The following is a 20,070-nucleotide window of genomic DNA, read 5'->3' on the forward strand; positions in this document are numbered from 1 at the left end:
GATTTGCCGCGGCTGAATTCCGTGCGGCAAAACCGCGGCAAATCCGCCCTGTGTGAACCCAGCCTTAAAAGGTATACTGATAAGAGTATTGCCCCACCACCACCAGTGCTGTGCTGTCAGGTGATGTGTGAGCATTAAGCTGCATTCGCACGGGCTACAAAACATCACTCATGTAAAAGAGCCCATTGGCAGCCATGGGTTTCACATTGTAGTCTTAAGTATAACGGAAAAGATCACACAGGAGATGCCAGTACAGAAACCATCAAATGCCCCCAGGTGTAGAGCAGCAGGGTCTGGTAGTGGGATGTCACCAGGTGTAGAGCTGACAACGTGGTCTAGTAGTGGGATGTCACCAGGTGTAGAGCTAACAACGGGGTCTGGTTGGGGGATGTCACCAGGTGTAGAGCTGACAACGAGGTCTGGTTGGGGGATGTCACCAGGTGTAGAGCTGACAACTGTGTCTGGTGGGGGGATGCCACCAGGTGTAGAGCTGACAATGGGGTCTGGTGGTGGGATGTCACCAGGTGTAGAGCTGACAATGGGGTCTGGCGGTGGGATGTCACCAGGTGTGAAGCTAACAACGAGGTCTGGTTGGGGGATGTCACCAGGTGTAGAGCTGACGACGGCGTCTGGCATGCGGGATGTCACCTGGTGTAGAGCTAACAACGGGGTCTGGCGGTGGGGTGTCACTCGGTGTAGAGCTTACAACGGGGTCTGGCATGAGGGTGTCACCAGGTGTAGAGTTGACAACGGTCTGGTTGTGGGATGTCACCAAGTGTAGAGATGATGACGAGGTCTGGCATGCGGGATGTCACCTGGTGTAGAGCTGACAACGGGATCTGGTGGTGGGATGTCACCAAGTGTAGAGCTGACAACGGGATCTGGTGGTGGGATGTCACCAGGTGTAGAGCTGAGAACGGGGGCTAGTGGGGGAATATCACCAGGTGTAGAGATGACAGTGGGGTCTGGTGGTGGGATGTTACCAGGTGTAGAGCTGACAACAGGGTCTGGTAATGGAATGCCCCCAGGTGTAGAGCTGACAATGGGGTCTGGTGGGAGGATGTCACCAGGTGTAGAGCTGACAACAGGGTCTGGTGGTGGAATATCACCAGGTGTAGAGCTGACAACGGGGTTTGGTGGTGGGGATGCCACCAGGTGTAGAGCTGACAACGGGGTCTGGTGGGAGGATGTCACCAACCAATCAGTACGAACATCGCAGCTTCTGGACCTTCCAGAGTCCACTGTTGGCCACGTTACTGGGAGATGGAGACCATTTGGTGTGAGTGCTGCTGTCACGTTCAGGGAGACCTTGTAAATGGACAGAACGGGGACAATGAAGCCTTGTATGAGCTGTGAAAACATCACACACATCGTCTGCTCTTGCTCAGGAGGGCTCACAGGCCGTTGGAGTATCCATTAGCACCAGAACCCTCTGTAGAGAACGGCATGTGAAGGGTTACCATGGACAAGCGGCTGCAGACAACATCATAGCAGTGAATGCACAGCGGTGCCTACGATGGGGTTTGTAATGTTCTTGGACTGTAAGTTAGCAGAAGCAAGTGTTGTAGGCAGTATACCATCTTCCGATTGCATGGTCGCACTTGGGTGTGGCAATACTCTGGTACAGCTCCGTGTCTCCACCAACACAACGAGCACCATGTCATAAATCATGAGTCGAGGTTGGGTTATAGGAGCAGAATGTCTGCAAACTCCATTGGCCAGCCCAAAGTCCGGATCTCAATCCAATTTGTGGTACGAACTAGAATGCTACATCAGTAAATGCCCATCATCCCATGAATCCCCATCGGAAGCTCTCCTTGAGGAATGGAAGCAACCACCTCTACACATCTATGAGAATTTGCTGGAAAGTGGCTTAGGAGGGTTACTGCAGTCATTCAGACCAAAGGCGGCCCAACACCGGACCGAAAAATGTGAATGAAATCTAATTTCATCTCCTTCTATGTCCGTTTTTCCTGTTTGGTTGCTTTTTTTGTTGCTGTAATTAAAATGGATTTTAATTTACATTTTATGTAAAGGAGCTGAAAAATAGATCAGATTGTTACCGTGGGAGGAAAAACGAACTTGTTCAAAAATGAATAGCTGAAAAGTTGTGAGTGCATATGTGTTCCCCCTTTATAGTCACCTCCCTTGCTGTGAAGCCCCCAAGCTCGGGCTCACACGACTGTGTTGGAATAGCGTATTCTGCATGCGGGTTACCAATCTCCCATAGGCAGCCAGGTTGCCGCTCAGACAAATTGTATGCATACATGCCAAGATAGTACATGGCGATGGGCAGTGTGCAGCAAGTACGCAATAACATTGAGCCCAACCTAACCCTTTCCAATCCAATTTGTATCCTGTCTTTTATACAACGGCGCTATCTGCTGGCTAAAGTCTCCGACAGCAGAGAGGCTGGCAGTATATAGTAAGAGAACCCTGATGGTCGTCTTCCAACATCAGAGCTGTACAGGCTTAAATCATAATGTCTTAAGACGTCGGACAGTGGATTGGAAAGGGTTAATAAGATCTGGTCCAACAAACTAACTTCAGAAGTCCCATCGTTAGTTAAATACGGTCCCCCCTGTGGGCAATAAAAGCGCCATATGATGTCTGTATAAAGGACCCCGAGTCTGCAACACCATTGAGCAAGCAAGAAAAAGACCGAAGAGCTCTCCAAACAGGTCCCAGACAAAGTCGTGGAAATGTGTAGAGCAGAGTTATGCTATAGTAGTGGAAAGAGAATGGCGCAACTCAAAATCTGATGAGAGAAGATGCCCACCAAACCTCACAGACCGGGCAAGTAAGACTATAAGCTGTACATGTACAACGAGATGGAAAATGTTCGTGTGAATAAGCGCTAAGCCGTACATTCGACAGAGTGGGGCATGTTCACCAAACAACGTGTGGCCGACTTCCTGAAGAAGGGTCTCTGGTCAGGTGAGACTAAGGGCTCATATTCCGACCGTGTTTTCACCGCATATTACATGTTAGTTGCACGGACATGTGATACGCAGTGAATGGAGTCAATGAAAGCCAATGGAGTTTCATTGATCCATGCACACTAGCGTGTAGACACTGCGTATCGATACGTGCACGTAATAGATCACAGCATGCTCTATTTCTCTGCGTACCACGCAGTGTGAGCCCTGTATATCGGTATACATTGTGTATGGGCAGCGGTTTTATACGCATGGCCACTGGGAATTAAAAAAGAAAAGTCACTGCGCATGCGTACGCTGCTGTATGCGGTCTCTGCCAGCAGAGCGTATGCTTACAAAATGGGTAAAACGCTGCAGGGAGATGGACAGCATTTAACGCATACACCCCGGAGCATGAGCCTTTAAAGTGAACTTTTGGGCAACATTAAAAGTACTATGTGTGGCGCAAACCCAAGACTTCTCATGACCCCAAGAATACCAACCCGCAGGGAAGCACGATGGCGTCATGGAGGGGATGATGGAAAGCTCGTCACGAGTGAAGGAATGATGGACAGCAGTAAATATGCGGCTATTTTTGAGGAAAACTTGTTTCACATGGTAGAGACGGGGAAACATGGAGATGTCTTGGAACAGTCTAATCAAAGCCCAGACCTCAGTCCAGTGGAGACTCTGTGGTTGAGCCGAAGACCGCTGGACACCAACACAACCATCTACTGGAAGGAGTTGGAGCAGTTTTGCTTGAAAGAAAAAGTAAAACTCCCTACATGTAGAAGTGCTGATCTAAGAGAGACCCGAGAGGTTTACAACTATAGGTAGTTCCACAAAGTAGTGACCTTCAAGGGCAGATTATCTATACACATTAACCCTTTCCAATCCACTGTCTGACGTCTAAAGACAGTCTGATTGAAGGCTGCACAGCTTCCGATGTTGAAAGACGTCCGGCAGGGTATTCAAACTGTATATTACTGGCCGCTCTGTTGTCGGGGGGCCTCTCCAGCATGTCCCATACCACAGTACTGGCTCTAGCCAGCAGAGGGCGCTATTGTATAATGGCAGAAAGAGAAAAAACCCTAGGAAACCCTGAATCCAAAATTGGATTGCAAAGGGTTAAAGTTCTCAGGGATTTTTTATCTTCATTATTGTTTATGTCACAGTAAAAAATATTTTGCACCTTCAAAGTGGTCGGTATGTTGTGTAAATCAAATAGTACTAATCCCTCAAAATCTATTTGAATTGCAGGTTGTAATGCAACAAAACAGGCAAAAGACCAAAGGGGGGTGAATATTTGTGCAAGGCCCTGTAGTAGCCAGATAGATAAGAAAAAGAACATTCTTGACCTCCATCAGGCGCACGGACACCTATGGATATCGTTGACATATACACCAGGAGCTCAAACATTCCAGATGCGTCCTGCCTTAACTATCTTCTTAGTTCTACATATCTTGAGGCAAGTGGCGTGAAATGACCAGCTTTTGGGGAGGGGGGGGGGTTGCATTAATCACAACGATATTTTTCCAAAACTGTTCCACTATTGCCACGCATCTTGGTATTAGTCCAGGACACTTATCTGTATTACAGGTACTTGAATGTATTACCAATGCTGTAGAAATAGAGGAACTCTGAAAACTTAGGCTTTTTTCCCCTCCAGAAACAGCACCACTCTTGTCTATAGGCTGGTTCTGGTATTGCAGCTTTGTTACATTCACTTAAATGTCTGACATCCCCTAGAAATCACCATTCTGAATACTAATATATGCATTTAATGTCACAAAAGCTGGACCAGCAAGTGGCACTGTCAGGCGCTTCGGTTATGATCACCCAAGCAAACGAGGATTGGCAAACTCCTTGGATTATAATTAGAAGATGTATCAATGCCCATAAATTGAACATTTTTGGTTCCAACGAGCTGGCCCCTGGAGGAGGTGGTATATTCTGTCCTATACATAATAGTTTATGACATTAGGGGAAAAAAGAAAGAAAACAAAAAAATAAGAACAGAAGGTGGAAGATAAACAGATGGTCTAATATTGTGGTGAATACAAACATTACATGACAGAAGATACAGAGACGATAGAAATAGGAAGGATTTGTTTTCTTGAGAATCCACAGGTCTTCACGGAGCTCCCAAGCCCTGAGGAAGAACATAGGCCTAAAAAAGGGTTTGCCAGCCTTTACAGCCTCGAGGGCTCCTTGTCAAATATATTTTTACAAAAAATAGCTAAAAACATCTAGCGTCCAGAACCCATAATCACGGCTACTGTAGACATTACCAACCTGCATGTTCATTTGAAATGGATATAAGAGAATTACATTATTAGAACGATACCTGGCTTGCTTCTTCTTGAATATGTTGTGTGAAATTTGACAGACAAGCATAATCACATGCAGAACTTCACCCCCCCGCCATAGTATAATCACATCCAAAACTTCACCCCCCCGCCCTAGTATACTTCACCCCCCCGCCATAATATATTCACATTCAGAACTTCACAACCCCGCCGTAGTATACTCACATCCAAAACTTCAACCCCCCGCCGTAGTATATTCACATCCAGAACTTCACCCCCATCGTAGTACATTCACATCCAGAACTTTACCCCCCTGCCGTAGTATACTCACATCCAAAACTTCAACCCCCCGCCGTAGTATATTCACATCCAGAACTTCACAACCCCGCCGTAGTATATTCACATCCAGAACTTCACCCCCCTGCCGTAGTATACTCACATCCAAAACTTCACACCCTCCACCGTAGTATACTCACATCCAAAACTTCACCACCCCGCCGTAGTATACTCACATCCAAAACTTCACCCCCCCGCCGTAGTATACGCACATCCAAAACTTCACCACCCCGCCGTAGTATACTCACATCCAAAACTTCACCCCCTCCACCATAATATATTCACATCCAGAACTTCACCCCCCCCCCCCCCGCCGTAGTATACTCACATCCAAAACTTCACCCCCCGGAATAGCATATTCACATCCAGAACTTCACCCCCCCCTGCCGTAGTATACTCACATCCCGAACTACACCCACCTGCCATAGTATAATCACATCCAGAACTTCACCCCCCTGCCGTAGTATACTCACATCTAGAGCTTCACCCCCCCCCCCCACTGTAGCATACTCACATCCAGAACTTTACCCCCCTGCCATAGGAATACTCACATCCAGAACTTCACCCCCCCCCTGCCGTAGTATACTCACATCCAGAACTTCACCCCCCCTGCCGTAGTATACTCACATCCAAAGCTTCATCCCCCCTGCCGTAGTATACTCACATCCAGAAATCCCCCCCCGCTGTAGTATACTCACATCCAGAACTTCACCCCCACTGCCGTAGTATACTGACATCCAAAACTTCACCCCCCAGCCGTAGTATACTGACATCCAAAACTTCACCCCCCTGCCGTAGTATACTCACATCTAGAGCTTCACCCCCCCCCCCCACTGTAGCATACTCACATCCAGAACTTTACCCCCCTGCCATAGGAATACTCACATCCAGAACTTCACCCCCCCCCCTGCCGTAGTATACTCACATCCAGAACTTCACCCCCCTGCCGTAGTATACTCACATCCAAAGCTTCATCCCCCCTGCCGTAGTATACTCACATCCAGAAATCCCCCCCCCCCCGCTGTAGTATACTCACATCCAGAACTTTACCCCCACTGCCGTAGTATACTGACATCCAAAACTTCACCCCCCAGCCGTAGTATACTGACATCCAAAACTTCACCCCCCCCGCCGTAGTATACTCACATCCAAAACTTCACCCCCCGCCGTAGTATATTGACATCCAGAACTTCACCACCCTGCCGTAGTATACTGACATCCAGAACTTCACCCCCCCACCGTAGTATACTCACATCCAAAACTTCACCCCTCTCCATAATATATTCACATCCAAAACTTCACCCCCCGCCGTAGTACATTCACATCCAGAACTTCACCCACCTGCCATAGTATAATCACATCCAGAACTTCACCCGCCCGCCGCAGTATACTAACATCCTGAACTTCACCCCCCGGCGTAGTATACTCACATCCAGAACTTCACCCCCCTGCCGTAGTATACTCACATCCAAAGCTTCATCCCCCCTGCCGTAGTATACTCACATCCAGAAATCCCCCCCCCCCCGCTGTAGTATACTCATATCCAGAACTTCACCCCCCCTGCCGTAGTATACTGACATCCAAAACTTCACCCCCCAGCCGTAGTATACTGACATCCAAAACTTCACCCCCCCCGCCATAGTATACTCACATCCAAAACTTCACCCCCCGGAATAGCATATTCACATCCAGAACTTCACCCCCCCTGCCGTAGTATACTCACATCCCGAACTACACCCACCTGCCATAGTATAATCACATCCAGAACTTCACCCCCCCGCTGTAGTATACTCACATCTAGAGCTTCACCCCCCCCCCACTGTAGCATACTCACATCCAGAACTTTACCCCCCTGCCATAGGAATACTCACATCCAGAACTTCACCCCCCCCCCTGCCGTAGTATACTCACATCCAGAACTTCACCCCCCCCCCTGCCGTAGTATACTCACATCCAAAGCTTCATCCCCCCTGCCGTAGTATACTCACATCCAGAAATCCCCCCCCCCCCGCTGTAGTATACTCACATCCAGAACTTCACCCCCCCTGCCGTAGTATACTGACATCCAGAACTTCACCCCCCTGCCGTAGTATACTCACACCCAAAGCTTCATCCCCCCTGCCGTAGTATACTCACATCCAGAAATCCCCCCCCCCCCGCTGTAGTATACTCATATCCAGAACTTCACCCCCCCTGCCGTAGTATACTGACATCCAAAACTTCACCCCCCAGCCGTAGTATACTGACATCCAAAACTTCACCCCCCCCCCCCACCGTAGTATACTCACATCCAAAACTTCACCCCCCGCCGTAGTATATTTACATCCAGAACTTCACCCCCCCTGCTGTAGTATACTCACATCAAAAACTTCACCCCCCCACGCGCCATAGTATATTGACATCCAGAACTTCACCACCCTGCCGTAGTATACTCACATCCAGAACTTCACCCCCCCACCGTAGTATACTCACATCCAAAAATTCACCCCTCTCCATAATATATTCACATCCAAAACTTCACCCCCCGCCGTAGTATATTCACATCCAGAACTTCACCCACCTGCCATAGTATAATCACATCCAGAACTTCACCCACCCGCCGCAGTATACTAACATCCTGAACTTCACCCCCCGCCGTAGTATACTCACATCCAGAACTTCACCCCCCTGCCGTAGTATACTCACATCCAAAGCTTCATCCCCCCTGCCGTAGTATACTCACATCCAGAAATCCCCCCCCCACCTCTGTAGTATACTCACATCCAGAACTTCACCCCCCTGCCGTAGTATACTGACATCCAAAACTTCACCCCCCAGCCGTAGTATACTGACATCCAAAACTTCACCCCCCCCCCCGCCGTAGTATACTCACATCCAAAACTTCACCCCCCGCCGTAGTATATTTACATCCAGAACTTCACCCCCCCTGCTGTAGTATACTCACATCAAAAACTTCACCCCCCCACGCGCCATAGTATATTGACATCCAGAACTTCACCACCCTGCCGTAGTATACTCACATCCAGAACTTCACCCCCCCACCGTAGTATACTCACATCCAAAACTTCACCCCTCTCCATAATATATTCACATCCAAAACTTCCCCCCCGCCGTAGTATATTCACATCCAGAACTTCACCCACCTGCCATAGTATAATCACATCCAGAACTTCACCCGCCCACCGCAGTATACTAACATCCTGAACTTCACCCCCCGCCGTAGTATACTCACATCCAGAACTTCACCCCCCTGCCGTAGTATACTCACATTCAAAGCTTCATCCCCCCTGCCGTAGTATACTCACATCCAGAAATCCCCCCCCCCCCGCTGTAGTATACTCACATCCAGAACTTCACCCCCCCTGCCGTAGTATACTGACATTCAAAACTTCACCCCCAGCCGTAGTATACTGACATCCAAAACTTCACCCCCCGCCGTAGTATACTCACATCCAAAACTTCACCCCCCGGAATAGCATATTCACATCCAGAACTTCACCCCCCCTGCCGTAGTATACTCACATCCCGAACTATACCCACCTGCCATAGTATAATCACATCCAGAACTTCACCTCCCCGCCGTAGTATACTCACATCTAGAGCTTCACCCCCCCCACTGTAGCATACTCACATCTAGAACTTTACCCCCCTGCCATAGGAATACTCACATCCAGAACTTCACCCCCCCTGCCGTAGTATACTCACATCCAGAACTTCACCCCCCTGCCGTAGTATACTCACATCCAAAGCTTCATCCCCCCTGCCGTAGTATACTCACATCCAGAAATCCCCCCCCCCCCGCTGTAGTATACTCGCATCCAGAACTTCACCCCCCCTGCCGTAGTATACTGACATCCAGAACTTCACCCCCCTGCCGTAGTATACTCACATCCAAAGCTTCATCCCCCCTGCCGTAGTATACTCACATCCAGAAATCCCCCCCCCCCCCCCCGCTGTAGTATACTTACATCCAAAACTTCACTCCCCGCCGTAGTATATTTACATCCAGAACTTCACCCCCCCCTGCCGTAGTATACTCACATCAAAAACTTCACCCCCCCCACGCGCCATAGTATATTGACATCCAGAACTTCACCACCCTGCCGTAGTATACTCACATCCAGAACTTCACCCCCCCCCCACCGTAGTATACTCACATCCAAAACTTCACCCCTCTCCATAATATATTCACATCCAAAACTTCACCCCCCGCCGTAGTATATTCACATCCAGAACTTCACCCACCTGCCATAGTATAATCACATCCAGAACTTCACCCGCCCGCCGCAGTATACTAACATCCTGAACTTCACCCCCCGCCGTAGTATACTCACATCCAGAACTTCACAATCCCCCCCGCCGTAGTATACTCACATCCATAACTTCACCCCCCCCCCCCCCGGCCGCAGTATAATCACATCCAGAACTTCACTACCCTGCCATAATATACTCACATCCAAAACTTCACCCCCCTGCCATAGTATACTCGCATTCAGTACTTCACACCCCTGCTGTAGTATAGTCACATCCAGAACTTCACCCACCCGCGCCGTAGTATACTCACATCCAGATCTTCAACTCCCCCCCCCCCCCCGCTGTAGTATACTCACACCAAGAACTTCACCCCCCCCCTGTCATAGTATAATCATATCCAGAACTACGCCCTCCTGTCGTAGTATACTCGCATTCGGTTCTTCACATCCCTGCTGTAGTATAATTACATCCAGAACTTCACCCCACCTCCCTGTAGTATACTCACATCCAGAGAACTCCGCACCCCGCCATAGTATAATCACCTCCAGAACTTCACCACCTCTCCCCGCCGTAGTATACTCACATCCAAAACTTCACCTCCCCGCCGTAGTATATTCACATCCAGAACTTCAACCCCCCTGCCGTAGTATACTCACATCCAAAACTTCACCCCCCCGCCGTAGTATATTCACATCCAGAACTTCACCACCCCCTGTAGTATACTCACATCCAGAACCTCACCCCCCACCCGCCGTAGTATACTCACATCCAAAACTTTACCCCCCGCCATAATATATTCATATCCAGAACTTCACTCCCCGCCGAAGTATACTCACATCCAAAACTTTACCCCCCCCCTGCCGTAGTATACTCACATCCAGAGCTTCACCCCCCCCCGCCGTTGTATACTCACATCCAGAACTTCACCCCCCCACCGTAGTATACTCACATCTAGAGCTTCACCCCCCACCGTAGTATACTCACATCCAGAACTTCACACCCCCCGCCGTAGTATACTCACATCCAAAGCTTCACCCCTTCCTGCCGTAGTATACTCACATCCAGAACTTCACCCTCCTGCCGTAGTATACTCACATTCGGTACTTCACATCCCTGCTGTAATATAGTCACATCCAGAACTTCACCCCCCGCCGTAGCATACTCACATCCAGAACTTCACCCCCCGGGCGCCATAGTATACTCACATCCAGAACTTCACCCCACCTCCCTGTAGTATAATCACCAGAGAACTTCGCTGCCCGCCATAGTATAATCACCTCCATAACTTTACCACCTCTCCCTGCTGTAGTATAATCACATCCAAAAATTAATTATCCCTCCCCACAACAATGTAATTCTATTCAGAATTGCATCATTTCTCCCTGCTGCAAGATAAATCACATTCAGAACAGCAACATCCCCCCTACCGCAGGATAAGCACATCCACAAAGGCATCATCAGCCCCCCCCCCAAAGGCTGCAATGTTATCTCATCCAAGGGTTGACCATCTCTTCCTGTTATATATGTATGTATAGTTACATACACTATTTTACACATATCCCCACAGCCACAGGATAGTTGCACCCTTAGTACTTGTCCTAATATATAGGGACCCAGACATGACTACACAGTGCACCCTTAGTACTTGTCCTAATATATAGGAGACCAGACATGGCTACACAGTGCACCCTCAGTACTTGTCCTAATATATAGGAGACCAGACATGGCTACACAGGACACCCTTAGTACTTGTCCTAATATATAGGAGACCAGACATGACTACACAGTGCACCCTTAGTACTTGTCCTAATATATAGGAGACCAGACATGACTACACAGGGCACCCTTAGTACTTGTCCTAATATATAGGAGACCAGACATGACTACACAGTGCACCCTTAGTACTTGTCCTAATATATAGGGACCAGACATGACTACACAGTGCACCCTTAGTACTTGTCCTAATGTATAGGGAACCAGACATGGCTACACAGTGCACCCTCAGTACTTGTCCTAATATATAGGAGACCAGACATGACTACACAGTGCACCCTTAGTACTTGTCCTAATGTATAGGGAACCAGACATGACTACACAGTGCACCCTTAGTACTTGTCCTAATATATAGGAGACCCAGACATGGCTACACAGTGCACCCTCAGTACTTGTCCTAATATATAGGAGACCAGACATGACTACACAGTGCACCCTTAGTACTTGTCCTAATGTATAGGGAACCAGACATGACTACACAGGGCACCCTCAGTACTTGTCCTAATATATAGGAGACCAGACATGACTACACAGGGCACCCTTAGTACTTGTCCTAATGTATAGGGAACCAGACATGGCTACACAGTGCACCCTTAGTACTTGTCCTAATATATAGGGGACCCAGACATGACTACACAGGGCACCCTTAGTACTTGTCCTAATATATAGGGACCCAGACATGACTACACAGTGCACCCTTAGTACTTGTCCTAATATATAGGAGACCAGACATGGCTACACAGGGCACCCTTAGTACTTGTCCTAATATATAGGGGACCCAGACATGACTACACAGTGCACCCTTAGTACTTGTCCTAATATATAGGGGACCCAGACATGGCTACACAGTGCACCCTTATTACTTGCCCTAATATATAGAGACCAGACATGACTACACAGGGCACCATTAGTACTTGTCCTAATATATAGGGGACACAGACATGACCACACAGTGCACCCTTAGTACTTGTCCTAATATATAGGGGACCCAGACATGACTACACAGTGCCCCTTTAGTACTTGTCCTAATATATAGGGACCCAGACATGACTACACAGTGCACCCTTAGTACTTGTCCTAATATATAGGGACCCAGACATGACTACACAGGGCACCCTTAGTACTTGTCCTAATATATAGGGGACGCAGACATGGCTACACAGGACACCCTTAGTACTTGTCCTAATATATAGGGGACCCAGACATGGCTACACAGTGCACCCTTAATACTTGTCCTAATATATAGGGACCCTGACATGACTACACAGTGCACCCTTAGTACTTGTCCTAATATATAGGGGACCCAGACACTGCTACACAGTGCACCCTTAGTACTTGTCCTAATATATAGGGACCCTGACATGACTACACAGTGCACCATTAGTACTTGTCCTAACATATAGGGGACACAGACATGACTACACAGGGCACCCTTAGTACTTGTCCTAATATATAGGAGACCAGACATGGCTACACAGTGCTCCCTTAGTAGTTGTACTAATATATAGGAGACCCAGACATGACTACACAGGGCACCCTTAGTACTTGTCCTAATATATAGGGGACCCAGACATGACTACACAGGGCACCCTTAGTACTTGTCGTAATATATAGGGACCCAGACATGACTACACAGGGCACCCTTAGTACTTGTCCTAATATATAGGAGACCAGACATGGCTACACAGTGCATCCTTAGTACTTGTCCTAATATATAGGGGATCGAGACATTACTACACAGTGCTCCCTTAGTAGTTGTACTAATATATAGGGGACCCAGACATGACTACACAGGGCACCCTTAGTACTTGTCCTAATATATAGGAGACTAGACATGGCTACACAGTGCATCCTTAGTACTTGTCCTAATATATAGGGGATCGAGACATTACTACACAGTGCTCCCTTAGTAGTTGTACTAATATATAGGGGACCCAGACATGACTACACAGTGCTCCCTTAGTACTTGTCCTAATATATAGGGGACCCAGACATGGCTACACAGTGCACCCTTAGTGCTTGTACTAATATATAGGCGACCAGACATGACTACACAGGGCACCCTTAGTGCTTGTACTAATATATAGGCGACCAGGCATGACTACACAGGACACCCTTAGTACTTGTCCTAATATATAGGGGACCCAGACATGGCTACACAGTGCACCCTTAGTGCTTGTACTAATATATAGGCGACCAGACATGACTACACAGGGCACCCTTAGTACTTGTCCTAATATATAGGAGACCAGACATGACTACACAGGGCACCCTTAGTACTTGTCCTAATATATAGGAGACCCAGACATGGCTACACAGTGCACCCTCAGTACTTGTCCTAATATATAGGAGACCAGACATGACTACACAGGGCACCCTCAGTACTTGTCCTAATATATAGGAGACCAGACATGACTACACAGGGCACCCTTAGTACTTGTCCTAATGTATAGGGAACCAGACATGGCTACACAGTGCACCCTTAGTACTTGTCCTAATATATAGGGGACCCAGACATGACTACACAGTGCACCCTTAGTACTTGTCCTAATATATAGGGGACCCAGACATGGCTACACAGTGCACCCTTATTACTTGCCCTAATATATAGAGACCAGACATGACTACACAGGGCACCATTAGTACTTGTCCTAATATATAGGGGACGCAGACATGACCACACAGTGCACCCTTAGTACTTGTCCTAATATATAGGGGACCCAGACATGACTACACAGTGCCCCTTTAGTACTTGTCCTAATATATAGGGACCCAGACATGACTACACAGGGCACCCTTAGTACTTGTCCTAATATATAGGGGAATCAGACATGGCTACACAGGACACCCTTAGTACTTGTCCTAATATATAGGGGACACAGACATGGCTACACAGTGCACCCTTAATACTTGTCCTAATATATAGGGACCCTGACATGACTACACAGTGCACCCTTAGTACTTGTCCTAATATATAGGGGACCCAGACACTGCTACACAGTGCACCCTTAGTACTTGTCCTAATATATAGGGACCCTGACATGACTACACAGTGCACCATTAGTACTTGTCCTAACATATAGGGGACGCAGACATGACTACACAGGGCACCCTTAGTACTTGTCCTAATATATAGGAGACCAGACATGGCTACACAGTGCTCCCTTAGTAGTTGTACTAATATATAGGAGACCCAGACATGACTACACAGGGCACCCTTAGTACTTGTTCTAATATATAGGGGACCCAGACATGACTACACAGGGCACCCTTAGTACTTGTCCTAATATATAGGAGACCAGACATGGCTACACAGTGCATCCTTAGTACTTGTCCTAATATATAGGGGATCGAGACATTACTAAACAGTGCTCCCTTAGTAGTTGTACTAATATATAGGGGACCCAGACATGACTACACAGGGCACCCTTAGTACTTGTCGTAATATATAGGGACCCAGACATGACTACACAGGGCACCCTTAGTACTTGTCGTAATATATAGGGACCCAGACATGACTACACAGGGCACCCTTAGTACTTGTCCTAATATATAGGAGACTAGACATGGCTACACAGTGCATCCTTAGTACTTGTCCTAATATATAGGGGATCGAGACATTACTACACAGTGCTCCCTTAGTAGTTGTACTAATATATAGGGGACCCAGACATGACTACACAGTGCTCCCTTAGTACTTGTCCTAATATATAGGGGACCCAGACATGGCTACACAGTGCACCCTTAGTGCTTGTACTAATATATAGGCGACCAGACATGACTACACAGGGCACCCTTAGTGCTTGTACTAATATATAGGCGACCAGGCATAACTACACAGGACACCCTTAGTACTTGTCCTAATATATAGGGGACCCAGACATGGCTACACAGTGCACCCTTAGTGCTTGTACTAATATATAGGCGACCAGACATGACTACACAGGGCACCCTTAGTACTTGTCCTAATATATAGGAGACCAGACATGACTACACAGGGCACCCTTAGTACTTGTCCTAATATATAGGAGACCAGACATGACTACACAGGGCACCCTTAGTGCTTGTACTAATATATAGGCGACCAGACATGACTACACAGTGCACCCTTAGTACTTGTCCTAATATATAGAGACCCAGACATGCCTACACAGGGCACCCTTAGTACTTGTCCTAATATATAAGGGACGCAGACATGACTACACAGGGCACCCTTAGTACTTGTCCTAATATATAGGAGACCAGACATGACTACACAGGGCACCCTTAATACTTGTCCTAATGTATAGGCAACCCAGACATGACTACACAGTGCACCCTTAGTACATATTCTAATATATAGGAGACCAGACATGGCTACACAGTGCACCCTTAGTACATATTCTAATATATAGGAGACCAGACATGACTACACAGGGCACCCTTAGTACTTGTTCTAATATATAGGAACCAGACATGACTACACAGGGCACCATTAGTACTTGTCCTAATATATAGGAGACCCAGACATGACTACACAGGGCACCATTAGCTAGTTAGAAAGTGCGGGAGAATCAGGAGGAAGTAAAGAAGGAGTTGAGGAGGGAGAGTAGTGGTTGTCGTTGGTAGGTTACACAATAGAGGTGGTGTGTAGCAGTGCCGCAGAAGTTATCGTTGCTGGAGTGCAAAGTAGAAGTACACAAAGCTACAGAATCAAGTGCAGTGTGGAGGAAACAGAACTGCGAACAGTCTATACAACAGTGAGTTGCACGAACCCCTGGTAAACGGAGGGAGCTGCAGCTCCTGAAGGTAAAACCTGCCCCGGGAACACAAAAAGACTGCAGAAGATATTCTTGAGCGGATACAAAATGTCAGAGATCAAGTAACAGAAACATGGCGAACCTCTAAGAGAGTACTATCTATTAGAGATGAGCGAACGTACTCGGATAGGCACTACTCGTCCGAGTAATGTGCCTTATCCGAGTACCGCTGTGCTCGTGCTGAAAGATTCGGGGAGCGCTGCGGAGCGGGGAGCTGCAGGGGAGAGCGGGGAGGAACGGAGGGGAGATCTTTCTCTCCTTCTCTCCCGGCCGCTCTGCCCCGCTCCCCGCTGCGACTCACCTGTCAGCAGCGGAGCGCCCCGAATCTTTCAGCACGAACACAGCGGTACTCGGATAAGGCACATTACTCGGACGAGTAGTGCCTATCCGAGTACGTTCGCTCATCTCTACTATCTATCATTACAGGAAGTTATGAAGATCCTAAAGAAGCTGATTATTTTCCTGATAGGCCAGGAAAGCTCCCGGCCCATACGGTATTTGAACCCATAGACCCCCCCACATTCACCCAATGGAGGCCAATTTGACTTCCACTTGAGTGTTTTCAGCCATGCTGCTGCTTTTCCTGCATGGAATAGCGCAGCAGACTGTGTGACTCCATGCAGAACCGGCCAGGAAGAAATGTGCAGTCAGTTAGTGGCATCCATAAAATGTGTTCATCTGCACATACCAACCTATAGGAATATACAGATAGACAATAAACGTAAAGTTACAAACACGACTACATACATTCATGCCCATAAGGAATATACATACTTCTTAACCCCTTAGTGACGTGGACTATCTTGGCCACTAGAACAACAATTTTGGGGAATTTTCATCTCTACTTTTCAAAAGCCATAACTTTTTTATTTTTCCGTCGACATGGCCGTATGTGGGCTTGTTTATTTTGTGTGGCAAGCTGTAGTTTTTATTGATACCATTATTGGGTACATACAGTCTTATAGCATAAATTGTGCCGGTCGTTATGGATGCAATGATACCAAATATGTAGGATTTAAAAAAAAAAAGTCATCTTTTTTTCTAGAAATGGGAAAAGTGCGCAAGACAAGGGGTTTTTGGTTAATTTTTTTTAACCAGTGCCGGGATACACAGGGGTCGGAGCAGAAGATACTGCTCCGACCCCTGTGTAGGGGCCAGCTCTCGTAACTACAGGCTAGGGTCTCATTGATATCAGTGGCAGCTGCGCCTGCAATTACAAGCTTCGGCCACTACACAGGGGTCGAAGCAGTGGCTTCCGCTCCGACCCCGGTTTACCCCGACACTGACAGCCACAGCCGCAAGGAAAACCCCTTTAAGCTATTCACATCTGCAGTCCACATCTGGCACAGATTCGGTACATAATGCTGGACAGCACGCTGCTCTATGTTGTCCTGAAAACTACCCGCCATGTTGGAGATTGCATTTTAGTTTTTTTCATTGTTTAGTTCCTCTGACATAGTTGAACAATGTAGAAACATGTCGCTAGTCTGGACCTATCCGTATGTACATGCCCAGATATACAGACATGAATCCGGCAATCCACAAACCTCTCTGGCCAAAACACATTTTTCCATCCCTGCCCCCCTCACCTCATTGCCCGTCACACTCCGGAGGTCTCTTTTGTGTATTCCAGTTACTTCCCTGCAGTGCAGCCCCCTGTCTGTTGCTTATCAGGTGCCGTCTTGAGGCGGATATCTTTTTTTCCCAAGTTTAACATCTATTTAAAGATACATCAGTACAGCATTAGTGAGGCTATGCCATATGTGCCTTCTAGGTAGGCGGTTTCATTATCATTACATTCTATATTCTTCTATATAAGCTACAGATCATAAGTATACTGTCAGGAGGATGAGCTGTGATCTCCTCTATTATACCTGTGTGACAGGAGCTGTGTGATCATCATCAGTAACTGTGACAGGAGTGTCTGTGTCCCCCTCAAGGCAGTTTCTGTGGTAGATCCATGTAACACAGACTGAAAATCTGACTAGAAACTGAATCCATAACCCCACGTAGACCTGAGCGGGTCAGAAATGAGATCACATGACCATCTGAGGAGAAAGAGGCCAGGAGTCTCAGACAGAAAGGAATATCTAAATAAGGTAACACTAGACCACTTACATACATTGGGAGATAGCTGCATAATGAATGAACAAAAAACCACCGGAGTGACCCTTAAATGGCTTGAAAAATCTGCCCTATAGGTGGATATACAGTATATACACGCAGATTCATCATTGCCTCCCTCCAGCCAGGTCCATAGTACCAATACACACCCCCAGCGCCTACTTTGCCATACAGTATATATTACATCTCCTTGTCCAGTCAGCATCTCCATATAACCCATACTCAGCACTGGGTGAGGCTGCAGCTGCTGGGATCACTGCTGCTGGGGCTCCACCCCTTCGCTCCGCACAGGCGGGATCTCCAGACCACTGTGCAGCTCTCGACCAATCAGCACGTCTCTGGTGTTTAGGGAAGACTTGAGTAGAAGAGCAGCTGTCAGTCACTTTTACCTGTGCGCCCCCTGAACTGTTCAGCATCCAGCGGGAATCTGAACGTTTATCGTTCATTGTAGATGCACACCCCGACTGAACGACGGTCAAATATTTGTTCACTTCTCGTTCAGTTTTAGCATATAGACAACTGAACGACAGATCGTCCCATGTAAACAGGCAGCAGTTCCCTAATGAATGACTGCCTGTTCACTGTGAATGGAGGCGGGTGGGTGGGAACAATGCGCTCCACCTGCATTAACTCATCGATAATCGTTCCTCTGTAAGAGGCAGACGAGCGTATTTCGCAATACACTCGATCCTCCGCAATACTTTTGCGCAGTGAACGAGTGTATTTTACGCACATGCCTATACAAGTACTGTGCGTTTTTGCGCAGGCACCGCTCATTCACACGGACAGGGGAATCACCCCATCCTGATTTAAATGGCTAATTAGCCAAACGAGGTATCGGTGATCACGGGTATGACCCAGACATGACTACACGATGCTCTCTTAATACATGCCCTACTATATATGAGGCCCAGACATCCATAAATTCACTATCCCTCCTTGCTGCAGGGAAATCGCATCCAGAAATTCGGTATCCCTCCCTGCTACCACATTTGAAAAAAGTTTTTTTTATTGTGGAAAACTTAAAAAAAAACATTAATTTGACTTTTATATCCACACAGCGAACCTGTAACAAGAGTGAAATTTCCACCCACCCTCCGAAAAAAAAAAAAGTTAAAGAATACATTATAGCCTATGTAGCGCCATTAACCCTTTCCAATCCACTGTCTGACGTCTTCCAACATTCTCATTGAAGCCTGTACAGCTATGATGGCGAAAGACGTCCGGCAAGGTATTCTTACTGTATATTACTGGCTGCTCTGTTGTCGGGGGGCCTTTCCGGCATGTGACATACTGCAGTACTGGCTCTAGCCAGCAGATGCCGCCATTGTATAATGACAGAAAGAGAAAGCCCCCTAGGAAACCCTGAATCCAAAATTGGATTGCAAAGGGTTACAAAACACAACTTGTCCCACAAAAGCTAACTTATCCTTATATTGCCAACTTGATGAAAAAATAATAATGTTATAATTCCTGGAACACAATGATAAATTAAAAAAAAAATGCCTGGCCATTAAGACGTATATAGTAGGCTGGTCACTAAGGAGTCACTAGAAG

The 20,070-nt window shown here is 47.3% G+C and overlaps 1 protein-coding gene across 1 annotated transcript in view; it reads left to right on the top strand.

The window, feature by feature from the left end:
- Positions 1–20,070, top strand: part of LOC136621924 (serine/threonine-protein kinase TNNI3K) — a 328,182-nt gene that overhangs the window by 18,086 nt on the left and 290,026 nt on the right. The window lies entirely within an intron of this gene.

Source organism: Eleutherodactylus coqui, chromosome 3 (assembly GCF_035609145.1).
Source record: "Eleutherodactylus coqui strain aEleCoq1 chromosome 3, aEleCoq1.hap1, whole genome shotgun sequence".
Lineage (NCBI taxonomy): Eukaryota > Metazoa > Chordata > Amphibia > Anura > Eleutherodactylidae > Eleutherodactylus > Eleutherodactylus coqui.